Source organism: Lagenorhynchus albirostris, chromosome 5 (assembly GCF_949774975.1).
Source record: "Lagenorhynchus albirostris chromosome 5, mLagAlb1.1, whole genome shotgun sequence".
Classification (NCBI taxonomy): Eukaryota; Metazoa; Chordata; class Mammalia; order Artiodactyla; family Delphinidae; genus Lagenorhynchus; species Lagenorhynchus albirostris.
In genome coordinates, this window is record NC_083099.1 from 114,340,217 (window position 1) to 114,364,349 (window position 24,133).

The following is a 24,133-nucleotide window of genomic DNA, read 5'->3' on the forward strand; positions in this document are numbered from 1 at the left end:
CAGGCTTAGTAGTTGTGGCTCACGGACCTAGTTGCTCCGCGGCATGTGGGATCTTCCCAGACCAGGGCTCGAACCCATGTCCCCTGCATTAGCAGGCAGATTCTCAACCACTGCACCACCAGGGAAGCCCCAAGTTTTAATAATAAATAGCTCCAGAGTCTCAGGTATATTGTTTATTTAGACCACAAATCCAACACAAGTCTCACTTAATCTAGGCAGAATTAGTCTCTATCTTTGCATGGGCTTCTGTGATCGGTATGGCAGGAAGGAGAATGGGGATAGAGGGGCTTGCTGCTTGATTCCTAGAGTGTCTTCCTGGAAATGAGATGAATCACTTTTGCTCACATTTAGTTAGCCAAAGCAAATCACATGGCCTCACCTAACTTCAAAATGGTCAGTGGAGTGCAATTCTGTCACACCTAGTAGGAGAAGAATATCAGAATATTTTTGAAGAGTCGTAACAAGTATCACATAGGCCATTAAAAATATTTGTCAATTAAAAGAATGAGAAGATGTTGCAAGGAAATAACTAAGAATAACAAAACAAAACACAGATACTCTTTTTTTTTTTTTCCAGCAAAAAGAGGCAATGGCAGGGAACCTAAGGGTTTGGTTAACCCAGAGCCACAAGACAAGAAGGAAATTATTTACTTGGGTGGTAATAAATGATAACCTGTCGATGACCTGGTCAAAACAGAAATGTGAATTCAAAAGCAGATGTGTATCAGCAGTCAAGTAGACCAACATATGATTAACTGAAAATCTCTTGCTGAGAATGAAAACACCATCTCAAATAGCATTCTTACGTATAGCCTCTAATCACAGAAGTATCCGGTTGTAAAAGAAACCATTACATAATTCACTTTTTTTTCTCCTTCAAAGAGAACATTTTCCTTATATAGGCAGAAGCCAAGGCAGGTAATGTAACAGAAAGACCTCTGGACTGGAATAGTGAGATCTCTGCCAACTTCAGCTGTATGAGCACTGATGAACTGCAAAGGAATGTCTTTCAAACTTGAGCTGCTTACAGTCTCTCTTGTGGTTTAGTCATTTTAAACATATTAAGTTCTCAATTCTCATAGCAATCTGGTTTCTGCCTCCATTGCTTGATCAAAAATAACCACCCTAAGTTCTTCTCTTCCTGTTCCCTTTGCCCCTTTCTTATATCATACTCTCAGCACATCTCGCCTAGGTTATTGCCTACTGATCAGCCTTTATTGCTGGCCGTCCCCCTCACAGATTTACTCTCCACATGGCTTCAAGAGTGATCTAAGATGTAGTAGCTGCTCATTAATTGTTTAATTGAAATTGATGTTCTTGAATGATGTTCTCTACAAATTTGGGTGGAGAGGGGAGGGAAGGTGTAGGAAGGGGACAAATCTATTTTTTCTTTGGTAGATTCACACTTATTTTCTCAAAAGATAAGAACTTTCCTGCTATACTCCCTTTCTTTCCCTTCAGGATGAAGTTCTAAGTGTTTTTATACACATAATCATATCCAGTGGTGTGCTCCCAGGTACTATGCCCCAGCAAATGCATTTTTCTCCATCCCTGTCAATAAAGCTCACCAGAAGCAGTTTGCCCTCAGCTGCCGAGGCCAGCAATTTACCTTTGTTATCCTGTCTCAGTGATATATCAGCTCTCCAGCCCTATGTCATAATTTAGCTCATAGAGGTCTTGATTGCCTTTTCCGTCTACAAGATATCACAGTGGCTTTTGACATTGATGACATTATGCTTATTACTCCTTGTGAGAAGAAATAGCAACTACTCTAGGCTTACTGGTAAGAAATTTGCCTATCAGACTGTGGGAAATAAATCCCATGTAATCTCAGGGATCTTCTATCTCAGTAAAATTTCTAGGGGTCCAGTGGTGCGAGACATGTCACTTCATCCCTTCTAAGATGAAGGATAAGTTGTTGCATTTCGTCCTTCCTACAACTGAAAAAAGAATCACAATGCCTATTGGGCCTCTTTGGATTTTGGAGGCAACATACTCCTCCTTTGGGTGTGTTATGGAGTTGGAACTCATTTACCAAGTGACACAAAAAGCTGCTCATTTTGAGTGGGGCCCAGAATAAAAGAAGGCTCTGCAAAAGGTTCAGGCTGCCATGTGGGTGATTCTGCCATTTGGGCCATAGGATCCAACAGATTCAATGGTGCTTGTAGTGTCCGATAAGGATGCTGATTGGAGCCTTTGGTAAGCCCCTGTATATGAACCACAGTGCAGGCCCTAAGGATTTTAGAGCAGAACCTGCCATCTCTGTGGATAACTACTCCCTTTTGAGAAATAGCTCTTGGCCTGCTACTGGGCCTTAGGAGAGAACGAACGCTTAACCGTGGGCCGTTAAGTTACCATGTGACCTGAGATGCCTAGCAGAACTGGGTGTTATCTGACCCACCAAGCTAGATAAAGTCATGTGTGCACAGCTACACTCCATCAAGATATGGAAGTGGTATATACATGATTGGGCTGAATAGGCCCTGAAGGCACAAGTTAGCTACAGGAAGAAGTGGCCCTAATGCCCATGGTTCCAACTCCTGCTACACTGCCTTCTCTCTCCCAGCCTACACATTTGGCCTCATGGGGAGTTCCCTATAATCAAACGACAAAGAAAGGGAAGACTCAGGCCTGATTTACAGATGATTCTGCACCAAATGCAGGTACCACCTGAAAGAGGACAGCTGTACCATTATAGCCCCTTTTGGGGATATCCCTGAAGGGCAGTGGTGAAGGGAAATCTGCCCAGTGGACAGAACTTCAAGCAGTGCACTGGTTTGCTCACCTTGCTTGCAAAGAGAATTGGTCAGATGTGCAATTATATACCAGTTGATGGGCTGTGTTTGGCTAGATGGTCAGGGACTTGGAAGGAACACAAATAGAAAACTGGTGACAATTAAATTTGGGAATGAGGTATGTCAATAGATATCTCTGTAGGGGGGAAAAAATGAAGCTAGTTGCATCTATATGAACTTCACAAAGGGTAACCTCAGCAAAGGAATAATCAAGTAGATAGAATGACCCATTCTGTGGGTATAAGTCAACCTCTCTTTCCAGTCATTACCCTATGGGCTCATGAAAAGTGGCCATGGTGGCAGGGATAAAATTTATGCATGGGCTCAGCAACACAGACTTTCACTAACCAAGGATGATCTGGCTATAGCCACTGTTGAGCAGCTATAGCCACTGTCGGCAGCAGCAGAGACCAACACTGAGTCCCCAGTATGGAACCTTTCCCAAGGTGATCAACTAGCTACCTAGTGGTAGACTGATTACACTGGATCCCTTCCATCGTAGAAGGAGTAGATTTTTGTTCTTAATGGAATAGACACTTTGGATATGGATTTGTCTTCCCTGTACTCAGTTTTTGTGCTAAAACTACCATCTGTGGACTTATAGAATGCCTTATCCACTGTCATAATATTACAGACAGCATTGCTTCTGAACAAGAAACTCACTTTATAGCAAAAGAAGTGTGGCAATGGGCAGATACATATGAAATTGACTGGTCTTACTATGTTCCTCACCATCCTGAAGAAGCTGGCTTGATAAAATGGTGGAATGGCCTTGTGAAAACGAAGTTACAGCACCAATTAGGTGGTAATACCTTGCGAGTCGTGGGCAAGGTTCTCCAGAAGGCTGTATATGTTCTGAATCAGCATCCAATATATGGTCATGTTTCTCCTATAGCCAGGATTCACTGGTGCAGGAATCAAGGAGTGGAAATAGGAGTCACATCACTCATTATTACCCCTAGTGACCCATTAGCAAAATTTTTACTTTCCGATTCTGCAGTCTTATACCCTGTTGGCCTGGAGGTCTTAGTTCCAAGGGAGAAGTACCACCATAAGGAGACACAACAATGATTCCATTGAACTGGAAGTTGACTTCCAGCTGGCCACTTTGGACTCTGAAACCACTGAATCAGTAGGAAAAGAAGGGAGTTACTGTGCTGGCCATGGTGACTGATACTGACTACTAAGTGGAAACTGGACTGCTACTCTCCAGTGAAGGTAGGGAAGAGTATGTCTGGAATACAGGAGATCCCTTAGGGCTTGTCCTAGTATTACCATGCTCTGTGATTACGGTCAATGGAAAATTACAACAACCCTATCCAGGCAGGAATATTAGTGGTCAAGATCCTTCAAGAATGAAGGATTAGACTTCATTCCAGGTTTAGACTGCTCCACCAGGTAAAGAACTAATACCAGCTGAGTTGCTTGCTGAGTGCAAACAGAATACACTGAGTAGTGGAAGAAGATAGTTAAAAATAGCAGCTATTCAATACAACCATGTAACTGGTTACAGAAATAAGGACTGTAATGTTAATGAATATTTTCTCCTTATTTTGTTATGAATGTGTATATATACATATGTGTATATACCTAAATATGTATATACACATAAATATATATACACTAAGAAAATATCTTTATTTTCTTCTCTCTCTTATTCCCTTATCATGTAACATAAGTTACATTGAACTTATATCATAGTATTTAAGTATTGTTAATTTTATATCATTGCATTTTTTTTATACCATTGTATAACTCTTTTTTTTAACATATTTATTGGGGTATAATTGCATTACAATGGTGTGTTAGTTTCTGCTTTATAACAAATATGTATATATACATATACATATATACATATACATATATCCCCATATCTCCTCCCTCTTGCGACTCCCTCCCACCCTCCCTTTCCCACCCCTCTAGGTGGTCACAAAGCACCGAGCTGATCTCCCTGTGCTATGCAGCTGCTTCCCACTAGCTGTCTATTTTACATTTGGTAGTGTATATATGTCCATGCCACTCTCTCACTTTGTCACAGCTTACCCTTCCACCTCCCCGTGTCCTCAAGTCCATTCTCTACACCTGCATCTTTATTCCGGTCCTGCCCCTAGTTCTTCAGAACCTCTTTTTTTTTTTTTTTGGATTCCATATATATGTGTTAGCATGCGTTTTTTTTTTTTTTCTCTTTCTGACTTCACTCTGTATGACAGACTCTAGATCCATCCACCTCACTACAAATAACTCAATTTTGTTTCTTTTTATGGCTGAGTAATATTCCATTGTATATATGTGCCACATCTCCTTTATCCATTCATCTGTCGATGGACACTTAGGTTGCTTCCATGTCCTGGTTATTGTAAATAGAGTTGCAATGAACATTGTGGTACATGACTCTTTGTGAATTATGGTTTTCTCAGGGTATAACGCCATTGCATTTTAATTATGGGATATCATGGAGAAGGGTAAACATCACTCAAGGACTTTACCTTCTCTTCTGGGGAAGGAGTTACTGTGTTTTCAGTTCTATGTATGATAGTTGTATCATGTTAGGTGGAATTATGATCCTGCTATTATCTTTATTTGGAGATTAAATATGGTTTAAAGAGATGCATATGGGTGCCAAATTTACAAGGTGGGCTTGTAATGGTTAATTTTATGTGTAACTTGACTGGGTCACAAGATACCCTGAAATTTCATTAAACATTATTCGGGGTATGTCTATGAGGGTATTTCTAGAAGAGTTTAACATTCGAATTGGTAGACCAAGTAAAGCAGATTGCCCTGCCCAATATAGGTTGTATGGTTGGGCCTCATACAACCATTCAAGGCATAAATAGAACAAAAAGGCAGACTAAGGGAGAAGTTGCTTTCTCTCTGCCTTAGTGTTGTCAGTCTAGGACATTGCTCTTCTTCTGCCTTGGACTTGAACTCAGACTGTACCATCAGCTCTCCTGATTCTGAACTTGCTCACTGGGACTTCTCAACCTCCATAAGAGTACCAACTCCATTTTTTAAAATGTCGTTACAATTAAAAATGCTATTGGTTCAGCCAAAACGTTCATTCATTTTTTTCCTGTAAGATGGTTCTAGTAGCACTTAGTTGTCTTTAATTTCATTTGAAACAATTTTGTTAGATTGTATGTGACAGCTGTCATATCAGTGTGCATTTAAAAAAAGACATCAAAATTGGTGAATTTTTGTGTAGCCATTTTAATGTTGAAGATGGAAGAAAAGAAGCAACATTTTTGGCACATTATGCTTTATTATTTCTAGAAAGGTAAAAATGCAACTGAAATGCAAGAAAAGATTTCTGCAGTGTACGGAGAAGGTGCTGTGACTGATCAAACATGTAAAAACTGGTTTGCGAAGTTTCGTGCTGGAGATTTCTCACTGGACGATGCTCCATGGTCTGGTAGACCAGTTGAAGTTGATAGCGATAAAATCGAGACATTAATTCAGAACAATCAATGTTATACCATGTGGGAGATAGCCAATATACTCAAAATATCCAAATCAAGGGTTGAAAATCATTTGCACCAGCTTGGTTATGTTAATTGCTTTGATGTTCAGGTTCCACATAAGTTAAGCGAAAAAAACCTTGACCGTATTTCCGCATGCGATTCTCTACTTAAAAGTAATGAAAACATTCCATTTTTAAAACACATTGTGATGGGTTATGAAAAGTGGATACTGTACAATAACGTGGAACAGACGAGATCATGGGGCAAGTGAAAGGAACCACCACCAACCACACCAAAGGCCAGTCTTCATCCAAAGAAAGTGATGTTGTGTATATGGTGGGATAAGGGAGTCCTCTATTATGAGCTCTTTCTGGGATAGCAAACGATTAATTCCAACAAGTACTGCTCCCAGTTAGACCAAATGAAAGCAGCACTCGATGAAAAGCATCCAGAATTAGCCAACAGAAAACTCATAATCTTCCATTAGGGTACCATAAGACCAAGTGTTTTTTTGATGACCAGGCAAAAACTGTTACAGCTTGGCTGGGAAGTTCTGATTCATCCATATTCACCAGACGTTGTACCTTCAAATTTCTATTTACTTATGTCTTTAAAAAAATTCTCTTAATGGAAAAAATTTCAATTCCCTGGAAAACTGTAAAAGGCACCAGGAAGAGTTCTTTGCTCAAAAAAATAAAGTTTTCAGAAGATGGAGTTATGAAATTGTCTGAAAAATGGCAGAAGGTCCTGGAACAAAAGGGTGAATACGTTGTTCAATAAAGTTCTTGGTGAAAATGAAAAATGTGTCTTTTATTTTTACTTAAAAACCGAAGGCACTTATTGGCCAATCCAATATATTTTATATTTCCTATCAGGTAGCTCCATGACAAACCGTAATGTTAATGCTCACATTTCTTTAGAGGTCTATGCTGTAATTTAACCTGATATATGCTTTAGGCTATTTCTTAAAGAAATGAGAGACTTAATTTGATGTATGTCCATTTAAGTATGCTGTATATATATGTATATATGATTGAAAAGTAAGAAAATGCTCAGAACAAAACTCCTTACTCAAGTTCACTTTCATCATAAGAGAAAAAATTATTGGTCTTTGATTTTGGTTTACCTGTTTCTCATTCAAATATATAACAGTATTCTAGTCCATAATGGAAAAAAAAGTAATTAAAGTATATTTTTAATAGCAGAATCATAATCTCTACCATTTAATTCTTACATAATGACTGAAATAGATATGATTTCATAACCAGTCTGCTGCTTATTTAGGAATAGTATCATAATTTGATCCAGCTCAGAATTAGAATGTGTTGTCAATAAATGGTTAAATTAAAAAATTTAATAGTAGAAACTTAGGGAGCATGAAAAAGCTTGGTTAAAAGTTGTACAGGTATGATGGAAGGATGGCCTACTATGTAGAATCAACATGCCATGGAGAAATATATCCATTTGTAAGCTTATCACAGAAAATTAATTAACAAAGCAGTGTCAGGTCTTGATCATACACCTTTACATAGTTTTGTAGAGCTGAGATTGTCATTAATATGTTGTAATTAAAAGTATGTCTATAAACAAAACTAATGCTTAGTTTGAAATGACTCAGCAAAAATGTATTATTTTTCTCAAAAGAGAGAAGAAAATATATTTGACTAAGTTTTTATATAGAATAGGAGAGTTTGATGATAGAGCACTGTCTTTACCTCCTTTTAAAAAAATTTATTACAAGGCACAGAAAAGCAGTACTGTTGGTATGAAAACCCTCATCCTGAACTGTCAAGACTTGGATGTTTCTTAGCTAGGTCTGAAAGCTTAAGTGAAAGAAAACTTGATTTGTGAATTTTTTCCCTAATTTAACTTCTGATAAACCATATTCTGCTTGGCAAATTTCTTTAGCTTAAACTATACAGTTTCAAATAACCTTGGCAGATATCCTAAATCAACTATCATCTAACAATCTATCTTTAAAGAAGGAAACAACACATGTCTTTAATTATAAAAATCATTGTTTTATAAGGTAAGAACTATGGTAAAGGTTTTTATTATTTAATGTAATATAACCCTCACTAGATGGCATTTTCAGTTTTAAATTTTTGACAGGACATTTAGGAAATAAGTGTCAAGAAACCTCAAGAAAAAAATATAATTTTTAATATTTATTTAAAAACCATTTTTTTTCTCTTTTTGTAAAGTTGAGATAATCTGGAAAATGTTGCAATGACATTTTTACAGTTCATCCAGAAGCAGTAGTGTTGAGTAAAAATGTGCTTCCTGAGTGGCTTGTTGTTCTACTAGGAATATAATTCATATTGCAACCATAGGAATAATTCATCTGCCAAGATTGAGGAATTATTCCTAGATATATGGGCCTTGAAACAAATATTTAAGAGCAGTAATTTACTGCATTGTTTGCTCATATAAAAATTTTACATTCTGAAAATCAGGGTCCACTAGAGAACCCAAGTTGGATTAGAAGTGGCAACAAAATGTATTCCTTAGTTTATGTTTCCACAAATTGTCAAAACCAGACTTTAGAAAGTTTCCATGCATAAAAGGGCAAAGTTGGTCATTTCTGTAACCAAAGCAATGAAGACATTGAGTTCTGAATGTATGTTTCAGGATTTGAACCCCCAAAGATCTTCCATTCTCTCTTAAAATTTTTTTCTCAAAGCTGTTCAACTAAAGTTTGAAACAAAATATTAAATTTTGCTTTTAGTGATAGAAATCCAGGGAATAACAGAGAAGATATGTGAGGGTGTGGGTGATGATGATTATAAAGAGAAGGAGGAGAAGGGGGTAGGATTGTAGAAGAAGGAAAGTATTACAGGTGTGATAGAAAAATGAGAAGAGATGCTATCAGCTGGAAACAATTTTCAGAAATGCCTATAGACTTCATGTTAATATTTATTAATATTAATATTGCAAAGAGGGACCTAATAGTAATATTAATATTAGGGCCCTCTGTGCAATCTTTAATTAATAAATTAATTAATTAAAGAAAAGGATTATGAGTGACTGAAGCCTATCTTCGTCAGCTTGCAAATGTCCAGCTACTCCAGAATAAGTTTTGACTAAAGCCACACAATAGTTGTCTTAACTGGGAGTTCTTTTAGAAGAACATGCCTTCAATCATTTATTTATTCACTCAGAAAATATTTATTGAGCCTCTCTATATGCTAAGCACTGTGCTAAGTGTTGTAGATAAAGTGGAAACAAGACAGATAAGGACTCTGCCTTATAGATAGGATGAGATGAACAGTAAAATAATAAATCAATACATGAAATAATTATAGATCAGATAAATGTCCAAAAGATAGCCAAAGGCTGCTATGATATAGACTAATTCTAGAGTAAACTGTTTTAGAGATGTTGGTCCAGAAAGGCATTTCTGAGAAGTTCATTTGAGGTCCTTTAAGATGAAGCACCAATAAGATGAGAAGGATCTCATCATGCAGAGTGCTAAAAAGAGAAAAAGAAAAAGAAACAAATAAAAATCACTTTATTAAGCACAGAGAATAATAAACTCAAATAAAAGTGTCCTGTATCTCTGAGAAACAGAACAACAACAACAAAAAGCCTACAGGGCTGAAGTCTGGCCAATAAGAAGGACAATAATACACAAGATGAGGTGGGAAAGGAAACAAATCAGAAAACTCAAATCGGAGGTTTTTGGATTTTATCCTGCCTGAAATGGGATTTTTAAATGAAGGAATGATATGATTCCCATGTTTAAAAGATCACTCTGACATTTCTATGGAGAATGAATGGTAGGTAAACAAATGTGTAGACAGTGAGACCAAGTAGAAGAGAATTACAGAGAACCAAAGAGAGATGACACTGGCTTGGAGTGAGAAGGCAGCTGTGGAGACGCAATGACATAAACATAGAAATATATAAAATATGAGTAGGACTTCATGATAAATTGGGAGAGGTGAGAGAAGGGAAATAATCAAGGATGAATAACAGGCTTGAGTAACAATGCAAATTTCTGAGATGGGAAAGATTGGGATAGGAAAAATTTTGTTTTGAAATGTGTGAAGAAGGAAATTAAAGCTTTCCATTTTGGACAGTTTAACATTGATATTGTTAGTTGTCCTGAATTTTGATTCTCTCACCCCTTTTTTTCTTTTTTAAAATTAATAGAATCTCAATTTTTAGCTATGCATGTGGCCACCTGGAAGAAAAACTACATTTCCCAAACTCTCCAATATAGGTGACTTGGAATGTAGGCATAAGCTGGAGTGCTCAACTTTGGGAACTTTGTTTTTTTTTTTTTTTGCAGTACGCGGGCCTCTCACTGTTGTGGCCTCTCCAGCTGCGGAGCACAGGCTCCAGACGCGCAGGCTCAGCAGCCATGGCTCACGGGCCCAGCCGCTCCGCGGCATGTGGGATCCTCCCGGACCAGGGCACGAACCCGCGTCCCCTGCATTGGCAGGCGGACCCCCAACCACTGCGCCACCAGAGAAGCCCCTGGGAACTATCTTAAATAGAAGGAATGTGCTCTTCTGATTCCTTTATTTCTCTCCTTCTAAATTGGACATTGGCTGGTTAAAGACTGCCAAATACATTGACAGTTCTTCCACCAAGCTCTATTTATCCTTCCCTTGTATCCATGCTACATTTCTAATAAACTCCTAAGTAATGCTGTTTATTCTGGTGCTTTGACCATACTTTGAGTAGGAAAGAGGTAATGGTCATCAGTGTCATCATCAATGACTTAGAAAGGAAAATTGAAAAATGATTTGAGTGGTGGGGAAGAATTAATACTGAAATGAATTACAGAGTGAATGAAAGATAGGGAAGAGTCTATGAACCTTAAACCTTTTGTCTGAGAAGTTTTACAATAAAGTGTGAGAGTGAAATGCTGAGATGTCCAGAAGGAGATAGAGGATAGTGGAGGTAATTAAGACATGGAATATGGTGAGAAACACTTCTATTATGAGGAAAATAATCTAATGGAAAAAAAACATATTGACAAGAAGGAAAGCCAGAATGAAATGGAAGAAACAAATTCTTAAAGACTAGTTTTAAGAGAAGGGACAATCTTTCCACAGAGAATAGGAGGCAAAAGTGAAAAGATGAATTTTTAGTCTTGCAGTGGGAAGTTGAGGGAAGCATGTAGTTTAATGTGGCCTGGCACAGTCTGTACCTGATGGAATGACAGGAGTTACCTTACTGTCCTCAACATGAGAATGCAATGCTTCTCCTCTGTGGACTCATTCTCCTTTTTGTATATTATTCTATACTATTACATACATATTCCATGTAGCTGATATTGTCGTCTTTAAAAAATGATAACTTCCCCCCCTAAAAATATATTGTTAAATTTTTTAAAAAGCAAAAGGCAAGAGAAAAAATATATATGTAAATAAGCATGCATATATCTGCTCTTCGAAGAAAAAATATAAGAAAGATAAACTATGAAACTATGAAACCAGAAAACTATGAAATTATTACAGGCGAGGTGTGAGTGGAAAGAAGAAAAAAAGAGGGAGCTACACTTTTCTGAGTGTACCTTTTTATATGGATTTGACTCTTGGGAGCATGTTAATGTTTTACATATTCAAAAATTTAAAATAAGTCAATGAGAATTTAAAAAACTAAAATTAAAACAGATGAACTCAACTGTATTTCAATATCACATCAGAGAGATAAAGATAAACCAAGCAAAAAATTTAATCAAAGTAACTTTAGAACACAGTATGTGACTATGTACCCTCAGCCCAGGGGTGGGATATTGGGATTTGGGTGGAAATGCAAAGAAATATTGAACTTTTTTAGTAGAATTCCTTTTGTACTAGTATGAATGAAATGATTCTCAGATTATTACACAGGATTTGTAGGTTTGAGCAAATGAATAAGTGTATTGTTATTGCTGAGAGCCAGGATCCCTACTGTAGATGAAGGAAAACATAAATATGGCAAGGGGGCAAGGAGGGAAGGAAGAATAATGTTGAGGTGGATTGCAGTTAGAAGTATCAGTATGAATTTATGGTATAAATACTACTTCTGTCTGTTGCAAAGCCAACAGAGAAACTCCAGTGGCAACAAGCACATGTAGAACCCACACACCTCTATACCACTCCCCATGAAAAATTAAACAGGAATCTTCAGATAACTTACCAATTTATGGTCTAGAACAGGGTAGGTTGAGTCTGGAATAATTTACTATGCAAGAAAGTAAAAATGTGCAAAAAGAAATGATGACCTATTAAAAGGACACCATCACCAGCTTGAAGGTGATCCCACTAACCAAGCCTGGAACAAGGTAATTAAGCAGGGAGAGTAATGAATTATAAATAGAAACAAATGTATCCATACTGATAATCAATAAGTAAGTAGATAAGGAAAAAGAAGGGAGGGCTCTTCTTTAAAATAGAATGCTGATCAATAAATGTAGAGAAAGTACAGGAGTTAGAAAATCATCATTTTGCACTCATCATAAAAAGTATTTTTTTCAGTTAAGTAGGGAGGGGGATTTTTTGATGAAGAGCAGAATTTCCATGGTCTTAGAGGGTCTCCCTACAGATTGCTTTTAAGATGCAAAGGGAAATATGGTAACTTTACAGTGGAGAAACAAGACAGTATTTGCTATGTTGATCCAAATTGCCATCACCATTGAGAGATAGAGAGACATAGGTGCACTTCCTAATATGACACCTTGAATAGTGCACAAACTTTTACATAGAATTTAAAGCCAGGATACACATCTAAATGTGAAACTAAATGTGAAGAAAGTTCTGACAAACCCATTAAGACACATTATTAAAATGAAAAGAAAGGGAACCCTGTTGCACTGTTGGTGGGAATGTAAATTGATACAGTCACTGTGGAGAACAGTATGGAGGTTCCTTAAAAAACTAAAAATAGAACTACCATATGACCCAGCAATCCCACTACTGGGCATATACCCTGAGAAAACCATAATTCAAAAAGAGTCATGTACCAAAATGTTCATTGCAGCTCTATTTACAATAGCCAGGACATGGAAGCAACCTAAGTGTCCATCAACAGATGAATGGATAAAGAAGATGTGGCACATATATACAATGGAATATTACTCAGCCATAAAAAGAAACGAAGTTGAGTTATTTGTAGTGAGGTGGATGGACCTAGAGTCTGTCATACAGAGTGAAGTAAGTCAGAAAGAGAAAAACAAATACTGTATGCTAACACATATATATGGAATCTAAGAAAAAAAAAAGGGTCATGAAGAACCTAGGGGCAAGATGGGAATAAAGACACAGACCTACTAGAGAATGGACTTGAGGATATGGGGAGGGGGAAGGGTAAGCTATGACAAAGTGAGAGAGTGGCATGGACATATATACACTACAAAACGTAAAATAGATAGCTAGTGGGAAGCAGCCGTATAGCACAGGGAGATCAGCTTGGTGCTTTGTGACCACCTAGAGGGGTGGGATAGTGAGGGTGGGAGGGAGGGAGACACAAGAGGCAAGAGATATGGGAACATATGTATATACATAACTGATTCACTTTGTTATAGAGCAGAAACTAACACACCATTGTAAAGCAATTATACTCCAATCAAGATGTTAAAATTAAAAAAAAAAAAAGAAAAGAGAGGGTCTGAAGTCTTCCAAAATGTTACTGTCATGAAAGACAACAGCTGAGGAATGTTCCAGATTAAAGGAAACTACATGCAACCTGTGATTTTGGACTGGATCTTAGATTGGAGGGGAAAAAGCTGCCATAAAGAATGTCATTGACAAAATTGGAATATGTAGACAAGAAAACATGGAGAGTGAGTCAATATTAAATCCCCTAAAAATTTAAACTGTACAGTGGTTATGAAAGAATATTATTATTCTTAGGAAATATACCCTGAAGCATTTAAGAGTAAAAGGGTAAAAAAAAAATGTGCAGATAGACAGATCTCATGTGCTCAAAATGTAGCACACTTTCATAAAAGATGAAACTAGGCTGATATTTATTTGGATAAAGCACAGGACAGAAAATAGAAATAATGCCAATTACAGAAGGAAAATATTTTTGAGGAGTTTACTAAAAATGTAAGAATTCCACGTTAGGGAAGTGTACATCAATATTACCATGACATTTTCCAATGTTTCCCAAGCACACATGCCTAGATTAGTTATTTTAAAGAAATATATGTTTAACTCTTCAGAAGCTGTCATTCTGAGTCTCCACTTGCCTTGACCCTAATCCCCTAAATTTACCAATGAAAGCAGAATTTATCCTGATTTCACAAAGCAGGAAACATTCTAAACTTCAAGATATATAAACTCTGCAGTCCACTTGTGTTGGTGATAATATGAAAAGGGTTGTAGCATTCTTATTGGGTACTAAATTCAGCTTATGGTAGTTGAAGATTGATATCCATTAGAAAGGGGAAATTATAAGGAGATAAACATTCACTAGTATGTCATTTTCCTTTTATTGTCATATTTTATCCAAACAGTGCAGTGATGTTTAAATGGTCCCTATTCTGAAAGGTTTGCTTTCTTCTTCCCACCTTCCTCCCCCAGTCCCAAAATGAGTTCTGGTAGATCATCTACTTTCAAGTGTGAATGAATAGATATTTAGTCTTATTTAAAGTCTTATTTAAATTAAAATTAAAAACAAACAAACAAAAAACCAAACCATTGCAAGTATGTTATCATTATTTATAAATTACAAACAAGGCATATTGATCATCACTTGAATATGTTGTTTTTGTTTGTTTGTTTTTTCATAAATTTATTTATTTTTGGCTGCATTGGGTCTTTGTTACTGCATGCGGGCTTTCTCTAGTTGAGGCGAGCGGGGGCTACTCTTCGCTGTGGTGCATGGCCTTCTCACTGCGGTGGCCTCTCTTGTTGCAGAGCACAGACTATAGGCGCACGGGCTTCAGTAGTTATGGCACGTGGGCTCAATAGTTGTGGCTCTCGGGCTTCAGTAGTTGTGGCATGTGGGCTCAGCAGTTGTGGCTCACGGGCTCTAGAGTGCAGGCTCAGTAGCTGTGGCGCACAGGTTTAGTTTCTCCGTGGCATGTGGCATCTTCCCGGTCCAGGGCTCAAACCCATGTCCCCTGCATTGGCAGGCGGATTCTTAACAACTGCTGTTTTCTCCTTCATATTATACATAAAGGAATTTTATTTTAGGCGTTGAATTAATGTGTGAGTTCACACATCTCAAGAGTGGCAAAACCAGGATGTATATTTTGTTGAATTACTCTAGAGTTGTATGTAAATAAGATTTATTTCTTTTGATGAACTGGTGTTTCCTAGGAGAGTCATAGAGCTCACTGTTTTTTACTTCAAGTTTTGGAGTGTCAGGAAAACTGGGACTCAGTTTTACACATGGTTGTGCCTCTTCCAAGCCCAGATAGAATAGTCTGCCCCAGTATTTGCAAAATCAGAGTTTGAACTCATCTCCGAATTCCATGCATGTTAAGTTGATAAATGTTTCATACTCGAACAGGGGTCAACGAAGACTCCTTACTTTCCTTAAGCCAGGTGGCTTGTATGGGATCCTCTGTCTACAGGAGCTTGAGTCTATGAGGAAATGTAGTATCACTTCTTCACTGGAGTCCAGGGTGGGTCATCTGAAAGGAGCAAGATTTTTAGCAGCTGAAATAATCATCTGATTGTCTCAGCCAATGAATCATTCATCTGAAGGAGCTATACAGTGAGGGAGAATTCAGGTACAAGTACAGCGACAGAGCAGGTATCACTGAAAGTGGAAAAATAAACTTGTACAACTACTTGAGCTGAGTAGTAGGGAACTGTAACAAGACTTATTGGAGAAGGAGGCCAAAACCTGGTTTGTAGTATAATTTTTGCTGTATCATTACTGCTGTTACTACTTATTGTGGGTTGAATTAAATGTGACCTTATTTGGAGATAGAGTCTTTGTAGACTCAAGTTAAGATGAGATCATAGGGAATTACAGTGGGCCTTAAAAAAAAAAAGTAGGGAAGATCTTAACATAGAGATAACCAAAATTCTGAATTCAGATGTTGTTTGTAAAATTCTGTAAACAACCTTTAAAGCATAAAATTTTTGCTTGCTTCTGGAGAAGTACTATCCTCACAGTAGTGGATCTGGAAATCAGAGGAAAATTTGGACACATTCATAGGGAAGAATGCGACATGAAGATGGAGACAGGTATTTGAGTGATGTGTTTACAAACCAAGGAATGCCAACCACCAGAGGCTGGGAAGAGTCAGGGAAGGATCCTTCTTAGAGCCTTCAATTGGAGCATGGTTCGCCAGAGACATCTTGATTTCAGACATCTAGCCTCCAGAACTTGGAACTGATGTACTTCTGCTGTCTTAAGCTACCCAACTTGTGACACTTTGTTATGGAAGCTCTAGGAAACTAGTACATACTGGTATCACCTTGGCTCTCTTACTGCAACCTGAGACACTAAGAAATATCTTTCTTTTAATCTGCATGAAGACACTGGGTTGAAAATCCTCAAGGGATTCAACATTTCTTTGGTTCAGTAGTATCCTCCAAACCCCAAATCTGAATCTACTCTTTTCCAGATCCACTACCGTAAGAACAGTGCTTCTTCAAACATGTTGTGTTTCAAAGGGTATTACAGACTCTTACAAACAACATCTGTGTTCAGAATCCTGGTTATCTCTCTGCTAAAACTATACTTTGAAACTATATTTTCACCATTTTCATTTTCATTTTTCCTGAAGCCATGTTGACCCTACTTCATCTAGAAAAGATTAAAGGCAAGATACATGAAATGTAATAAGCAGACTGAAGCACAGGCAAAAGAATAAAGAAGAACAAGAACAGGACTATCAAATGAAGCAGAACTATGCCTGGGCCACACATTTCCTTTTTAACAAACTGTATTAAAATTAAAATCTGGTCAGTTGCACAATTTAGAGAGTCCATACAACAAAACCAATTATTAAGCAGAAATATTTCTGGAACTAAGTCTAGACAACAGTTTCTCTCAGGATCCTATGTTATAAAGAACAAAATCATTGGCCACTCTCTACAATAGACTCAATGTCATATTTCATAGAGTTATATTTATAGTTGCCTTTCATATAATTTGAGAGTTTTAATCAAATCTCAGTATAGTAAAAATAATTAATGCGGGGGGTCAGTGTGCCGCAACCCAGAAATCTAGCTGATAAAGTTGATCCTCCCTTGAGTGGCCAGCTTAAAGTTTACCATTTTCATGTTTGTTGTCCCCTCAATTCTCCATATGTATTTTCCTGTTTTGATTCTCTATTTAAACATTTTTTGGCATTTAATAGGGTCTAAGCACGTATATTTAAATTCAAGGAATTTGCCTTATTCCTATTTATATTCCCCAGAAACTTGGCACAGTATCTTGCCCAGAGTTAAACACCTAACTCCCATTGAACAGAAAATTCTCAGACCACACTAGAATAGAGACAGTGAGTAAAATCACTTACTCCCATAACTTACCTTTGCTCTAAAACATAAAATTCTCCTTCTCAGGACTGAATAGGCATTTTTCCAAAGAAGACATACAGATGGCCAACAGGTACATGAAAAGATGCTCAACATTACTAATCATCAGGGAAATGCAAATCAAAGCCACAATGAAATATCACCTCACACATGTCAGATTGGCTATCATCAAAAAGACAAGAAATAACAAGTCTTGGCAAGGATGTGGAGAAAAAGCAACCTTAGCACCCAGTTGGTGGGAATGTAAATTGACACAGCCATTCTGGAAAACTGTATGGAGGTTCCTCAAAAAATTAAAAATAGAACTACCATATGATCCAAAAATTACCCTCCTGGGTATTTATTTGAAGAAAACAAAAACACTAGTTCAAAAAGATACACGCACCCCAGTGTTCACAGAAGCATTATTAACAGTAGGCAAGATATGGAAGCAACCTAAGTGCCCATCAGCAGATGAATGGATAAAGAAGATGTGGTGTGTATATATATATATATATATATATATATTATATATATATATATATATATATATATATATAATGGAATATTACTGAGCCATAAAAAGAATGAAATCTTGCTATTTGCAGCAACATGGGTGGACCTGGAGGGTATTATGCTTAGTGAAATAAGTCAGAGAAAGTCAAATACTGTATGTTTTCACATATATGTGGAGTCTAAAAAACAAAACAACTGAACAAATAAAACAGACTCACAGATAACAGAGAACAACTAGTGATTACCACAGGGAGAGGGACAGGGGTAGGGGCAAAATAGATGAAGGGGATTAAGAGCTACAAACTACCAACTATAAAATAAGTTACTGTATATAATATACAGCACAGGGAATATAATCAATATTTATAACCACTTTGTATGTATAATCTATACATTATTTTATGTATAATCTATAAAAATTTTGAACCACTATGTTGTACACCTGAAAGTAATATAATAAGTCAACTGTACTTCAATAGTCTTTTAAAACTTCCCTCTCTTCAAAAAGAGTCATGTACCAAAATGTTCATTGCAGCTCTATTTACAATAGCCCAGAGATGGAAACAACCTAAGTGTCCATCATCAGATGAATGGATAAAGAAGATGTGGCACATATATACAATGGAATATTACTCAGCCATAAAAAGAAACGAAATTGAGCTATTTGTAATGAGGTGGATGGACCTGGAGTCTGTCATACAGAGTGAAGTAAGTCAGAAAGAAAAAGACAAATACCGTATGCTAACACATATATATGGAATTTAAGAAAAAAAAAATGTCATGAAGAACCTAGGGGTAAGACAGGAATAAAGACACAGACCTACTAGAGAGTGGACTTGAGGATGTGGGGAGGGGGAAGGGTAAGCTGTGACAAAGCGAGAGAGAGGCATGGACATATATACACTACCAAACGTAAAATAGATAGCTAGTGGGAAGCAGCCGTATAGCACAGGGAGATCAGCTTGGTGCTTTGTGATCACCTGGAGGGGTGGGATAGGGAGGGTGGGAGGGAGGGAGTCACAATAGGGGAGAGATATGGGAACATATGTATATGTATAACTGATTGACTTTGTTATAAAGCAGAAACTAACACACCATTGTAAAGCAATTATACTCCAATAAGAAAAATTTTTAAAAAAATTAAAAAATAAATAAATAAAAGTTCCCTCTCTGATTAGGCTACAGTGTTTTTCCTCATTCACTCTCAAGATGGGTTCACTTTTAGTCCTATAACCAGCACCCAGAGGGTAGATCAACTACTCGAAATTTCTTTGTCGAGAACTGCTAGCAGGACATTTTATTGACTTTTGTGCCTTATCTATCCCCACTTGTCTTTACTTTCTGGAATCCAGATGTTGAAGTTGATGATGAGAAATAACTTTCTCTTCTGGGATTACACCCTGTTGCCTAGACACAAAACTTGTAATCTTAATTTTAAACGGGAACCCTACTGATGAAGCATTTTATTTGATTCACTTTTATTATGGTCTCCACCACCAAGGCTCTTGCATTGTTCTAAAAGAAACGGGCCAAAGGACAATCTGAGGATAACCAGGTATTACAGTGAGCAGGATTTGGTTCCTTGAATTGGGAATTTATATCTAGACCTTGTCCAAAGGAGTTAAGAAGCATATGGTTTTGGATTAATGTGACAATCAAATTGCCCTTCCCAACATATACTCTTTTTTCTCTCCTTCTGACCCTTGGTGTCCACCTACTTCCTATAAACTTAGCCCATTCATTCTCTGACTTGTTTGCATTTCCAATGGTTATTCAGCTTAGGACCTACTGCTGGAACCTTTGCTGCACTGAATAAATGGATGTGTAAGAAAATAAATGACTGTATTTAACTTGCAAGAGAGAAGTTACTCATACTGTAATACTCATTTGGGGCACTAAAATGGTGACACATACATGGTGGGCATTGATCAAGTGTCCTGGAACTAAAGAAAGTCCCATAGTGGGCAATGAAACAGATGAACCAGAGGGAGGTAACAGTGGCCCAAAATAATGGGCCATTTTAAAATTCTGCTCCAATTTTTAAGCCACTGATGATGATTGTTAATATGAATATTTTTAGGACTCTGTGATACAACATACGACCTTTTTGCAAACCAGAAATTTAGGTTTTAGTCCTGGCTCAACTACTACCATTTTACTTGTGAAAATTTCAGCAAATCTGTATGAGGCTTAATTTATACATCTGTAAAATAGGAGATAATTGTCTGTTGTTACCTTAATGGCACACAGAAACATAGAAAAATGAGATAATAAGTGTGAAAGTACTACAAACATTATAAAACATAAATGTAAGATATTCTTAGAATTTCAGCAAGAATTTTGCAGGAATGTAGTACTAGGGAAAGTTGGATGAAGGGAGGCAGAGATCTCTCTAAAGAAGTAAGTATATATCTGTTAGACTATATTCTATAATGATAATTTAGGCATTAATAGGATAACAGAATTTCCCTCACTGTAGCATCTTTGCAAATACGTTAGTAGAAGGGTTTTCATATTCTGTATTGAATAGTATTATTCCACTAAATAAAGTCTAAAAGAGTTGTATGATTTCACAGTACCATTTTTATTATGTACAAATATGTAAATTTGGAAAAAAGAAAAAAGCATTTTATTTTGGGGTGGTAGAATTATGGATGGTTTTGTTACATTTGGAAATGGAATAGCAATCAACAAATATTACTTAAAAATTGTTCTCACAGGAAAGAATGCCTGCATGTTAAGCTAATGATGGATAATACTATTTATGTAAAATTTTGCTTTTGGCACCACTCTGAAATGAAAACTTTTCATTTTAAGCCCTCAATTATCATGAATAATACTTCACTTTTAATTGATCATCATCATAACTCATCATCAAATTATCAACTTGAGCTCTTCTTGTGAAAGGCACTACACAAAATAAAATAATGAAGATGAGCCCTGCCACGTTTCTATTCTGTGAAATAATTGTAGAGGAGGAATCTATCTGCAGACTTTTAGTGTTCATTTGTATTTATTCCTAAGGAGAAGGTTCTTTCCTACCTTTCATCCTGAAAATGCTATAATGCAGGAGAGATTTCAGAGAAGGAAGGCCAGGAGGCAGCATCCAAAGTAACTGTCTAAAAATGGGCACCGTTTCCCTATCTCTGTCCCACAGATGTGGGTGTGAAGGTATCTCCCCTTAAATACATGAAACGTTCTGTGCCGGCAAAATTAGCGGTAAACAGCTATGGCAAAAAGAATACGCTATCATTCCTCCTGAGTTCTTGCCTTCTTTTCCATTTATCTCCCTCCTTGCCACTGCTGGAAATGATATTATAGAGATACAGTTTAGCAATATAACAGATTAAATACAAGGAATAACAAGTATCATTTCTCTCCAAAAGAAGGAATCATCTTTACTCCTTGCTGAGTCCAGGGATAGGGGACACTGACTCTCTTCTACATGCTGCCATTCTAGACAAACCCCCTTGCCCATGATGCTCTGTTTTTGAGGAAACCACCTCCCGCCATTGAGACTGTTACAGGAGAAAGAACCTTAAGCGGCTATGTAGGCATGAGTACTTCTAAAGCATGTGTGGGTGGTCTGTTAAAACGGTAAGGTATGAAATGAATCTCATTGCAAATAGGCCACCCTGCATATAAACGTGAAATTATATATATATATATATATAAAAAATGTATATATACACATATACCTGTGTATATAATTACATGTAATTGAAATAATACGAAGCCTCTGGGAGAGATGATATGTTATTGAGATGTTTTCAGGGATTTTTTCTTTCTACAGCAAATTAATTTTATAGAAAATAGGAGTCTTTGTGAAATACATATCACAAAGGATATATTTTTCCCAACCTCCACATTTATCTGTTTAGCTAATTATTATTTCCATATATACACATACACATAAATTCATTTATATATATCCTGCTCAAAAATTATACTGCATCTGTAACTCTATTTCTGTTTTGCAGATAAGTTCATTTGTACCTTTTTTAGATTCCACACATAAGCAATATCGTATGATATTTGTCTTTCTCTGACTGACTTATCTACAAAAGAGAAATAGAGTTACAGATGTATAAAACAAACTTATGGTTACCAAAGGGGGAAGCAGGGGAGGGATAAATTAGGAGTTTAGGATTAACATATACACACCACTATATACAAAATAGATAATCAACAAACACCTACTATATAGAACAGAGAACTATACTCAATAATTTGTAATAACCTATAAGGGAAAAGAATCTGAAAAAGACTGGATATATGTATATGTATAATGGATTCACTTTGCTGTACACCTGAAACTAACACAACATTATAAATCAACTATACTCCAATAAAAATTTAAAAAGAAATTAGTTTGGAAAGAGAGTTTCCTAAGTATTTTTTAGTTTTAAACTACATATGAACCTAGATTTTCTAAGGGAAATCAGAGTTTAGGTATATCAAATATAAATGGTTTCAGCATTTCACAGTGCAAGAAAGCATAAATAAAATATCACTAGGGCTTCCCTGGTGGCGCAGTGGTTGAGAGTCCACCTGCCGATGCAGGGGACACGGGTTCGTGCCCCGGTCCGGGAAGATCCCACATGCCGCGGAGCGACTGGGCCCGTGAGCCATGGCTGCTGAGCCTGCGTGTCCGGAGCCTGTGCTCCGCAACGGGAGAGGCCACAACAGTGAGTAGGCCCGCGTACCACACACAAAAAAAAAGAATCACTAGATCATCATATCAACCCACACTCTACCCAGAAGTTTTTGCAATGGTGTTTTATTTGTTTGTTTGTTTCTGGGGGTAGGGAAAGGGTAGAGATCCCTTTGAAACGCCACTCAAAGATATTTTCAAATTCATACTATGTCCTCCATATCTGTCCATATACATTTGGTTCATCACAATATTTCCTATTTCTTTTTTTTTTCCTATCTGTATTAGTCAAGATTCTTCAGGTTGTGTATCTACGTAGATACACATAGGGCTAGAGAGAGAAAATTTTTTTTTAAGGAATTGGTTCATGAGATTGTAGAGACTAGTGATGCCTTCACCTGATTGAATGAGGCTTACCCATTTTATGCTGAATAACCTGCTTTACTCAACATCCACTGACATAAAGTTTAACTCCATCCAAAACACACCTTCACAGAAATATCCAGAATTATGTTTTACTAAATCTCTGGGCACCATGATCCAACTAAGTTGACACATAAGATTAACCATCACACCAACTACTGAAAAAAGTTGTCTCACTATTGACATCTGTGTATCTATAGAAAGTGTTTAAAAACGACAGACTAGTGAATGTTTCTCTGTGATAAAACCAAGGGGAACAAGGGAGAAAAATATGCCTTGTGAGTAATTTAAGCCCTAGTTCTGCTGTTCTGTAGGTGATTTACCTCAATTAAATTAGTTACTTGAACCATGCTTTTTCATCTGTAAAATGAGGATAGATCTTTCCACTAATTCACATTTCATTGATTTGCACCTATTTGAGAAATACAGATTGAATCACCAGCTTTCTGCCATATTTCTTTCTGCCATATTTAAGTCTAAAAAAATTTTATCCAAGTTGGGTTTTTTTTTGCTTGTTAATTTTTAAAAATTTACATTTGTATGGTACCTAATGTTTTCAGTTATATTGGGTAGAGTTAATTATATAGGGAAAATATCTGAAATCCTCCCTAGCTATATCCCTCTCCCTTTTGTTTATTTTCCTCACTATATAAGTTTTAAATATAGGAGAATATGAAAGATAACTAAATAGCAATTATCTGTAATGGTCTTAAAAGTACAAATTAAAAACTTTAATAAATATTAGAAACTATCTTTCTTCAGAAGTTAAACTTCAATAGTGACTGACTGAGGTCTATCACAGAAACAACTTCATTTACAAGGGAGTAAAGGGAGGACAGAATATATTGAGTTTTGCTCAAT

The 24,133-nt window shown here is 36.8% G+C and overlaps 1 pseudogene; it reads left to right on the forward strand.

Annotated features, from left to right (window-relative positions):
• Positions 1–4,162, forward strand: part of LOC132520291 (uncharacterized) — a 39,182-nt pseudogene extending 35,020 nt beyond the window's left edge.
• The last annotated feature ends 19,971 nt before the right edge of the window (positions 4,163–24,133 follow it).